This window comes from Brassica oleracea, chromosome C7 (assembly GCF_000695525.1).
Source record: "Brassica oleracea var. oleracea cultivar TO1000 chromosome C7, BOL, whole genome shotgun sequence".
Lineage (NCBI taxonomy): Eukaryota > Viridiplantae > Streptophyta > Magnoliopsida > Brassicales > Brassicaceae > Brassica > Brassica oleracea.
This window is the reverse complement of record NC_027754.1, coordinates 25,857,710-25,859,319: the sequence shown is the minus strand read 5'-3', so window position 1 is coordinate 25,859,319 and position 1,610 is coordinate 25,857,710. Positions and strand designations below refer to the sequence as shown.

Sequence of the window (1,610 nt, the reverse complement as noted above, 5' to 3'; positions counted from 1 at the left end):
TGAGGATGGTAACCGTTTTCTCAGTGATCAGCTAGGGGATACTCTTACAATAAATTGAAATTACAGAAGATCTTTAGGAGTACTGAACTATAAAAGTTAAGACTATATATTTTAGAATCTGATTGGTTACTGGATTATAAACCATATATTTTGACATTTAAAGCAATAAGGTGACAAACCTTTTTTATCAACACCTCACCTGGTCAATCAAATCTGGATTTGTAACACCCCAACCTTTGTTTCTAAATGTGTCACGAACATCCTCATATGAATGGCAGCAGTCATGCTCTTCCTGCAAGGAAAAGCAACATAGGTCAGATGAAAGTAGGAAAGCAAGACTGAAAACACACCATCAAGTATTCTGAAATGATAAGTCATGTTTATGCTATGCAAGCAAGATCCACTATATTTTGCAGCTACCTATAGTTTCTCTCCTTTTGTTCAACTTCAGGTCTGCATATTATTAAAGACATTTTCTTTAGAATGTAAATGGCACACCGACGTTTACCTTGTTCTCGTAGTTCAGTAAACCTGAGACAGCAAGGTTTCACATTCTTGCCAAGGTTCGTAGCAATAACATTAGACTCCTTAGACAATCGTTAGTATATTTCAGATTAGCTGAGCAAATAACATTCGAATAGAAAAATAAATAAGTCTCTGTTTTAAACTGTTACCAAAAAAAGACTGTTATAACACCAAAGAAATAAATAAACTTGAAGAGAAGCTTACATGAGTTTTCAAGCTCTAGTAGACGCATCTGGATTAACGCCACACACAAATTATCTTTTCACTCGTGGCTGCTGCTCTGATATCGAACCTGTAATCCAATTTTATACATCGCCACTTGAATCAATTTGATCTTGTATTTGATAAAGAATCCATAGCTTGTGAGCCTCTTACCTTTTGACCAAAGCATTGACGTTTCCTCTTCAACTGAAATTTCATCAGTGTAATCGCACTTCAACCATGGAGGAGCAGCAGTCGGACTTCAAATCAGAAAGGAGGATCGATGAGCTAGCATTTCACAGACAATGAATTAACTTTGGTTTTTCACGGTTTGAGAGACTGTTGTTCAAGGGAATAAAGCTAACCTTTTTATAGGTGTAGATACACCGCCTTGCAGAGGGATAAGTCGCATTCAATATCTATGGCGTTAAGAAGGCACTAAAGGAGAAGAATCTGTAACTCGTCGGTTGATAATAACAGAAGACTAAACGTCGCAACTGAAGACCAACAAAAAAACTCTTCTCGATTTGAGCCACTCAGTCTCTGGAAACTCCATTGCTGATGTCAGAGAACGTATAAGAACATTGTGGTTGTCTGAGAACGGAGATCGAAAAGAAGGATGAACCCTAAAATTCGGTCGCTGATGAAGACGATAAGTAAGTTTCTGGATATTGGGCTCAAATGCTTGAGTAAAACAAAAGTGGCCCACAAAATTTTAAGCAATTTCCGTTAATGAAACACAGCATCTTGATGGAGGGACAGGTGTCACGCCCAGAGCACTTGGCTTTCTGACGTGGCCGATGCACAGTAGGAAGGAAACCCTACTTTATAAATAATAGAAGATAGAAGATTATATGTATTGTTTTTTTTGTTGTCAACTATTG

General features: G+C 37.5%; 1 long non-coding RNA gene across 3 annotated transcripts; it reads right to left on the bottom strand.

Annotated features, from left to right (window-relative positions):
- Nucleotide 1: 1 nt before the first annotated feature.
- On the bottom strand, nucleotides 2-1,395 carry LOC106305182. Of its 3 annotated transcripts, XR_001262928.1 has the most exons (6): nucleotides 1,092-1,395; nucleotides 901-1,014; nucleotides 730-817; nucleotides 509-618; nucleotides 200-292; nucleotides 2-43 (listed from the first exon to the last, which is right to left on the bottom strand). It is a non-coding gene; the product is annotated as an uncharacterized LOC106305182 (long non-coding RNA). The 3 variants fall into 3 exon arrangements; XR_001262927.1 differs by lacking the exon at nucleotides 2-43 and having other exon boundaries at nucleotides 50-292; XR_001262929.1 differs by lacking the exon at nucleotides 2-43 and having other exon boundaries at nucleotides 50-292; nucleotides 901-986.
- Nucleotides 1,396-1,610: the final 215 nt, after the last annotated feature.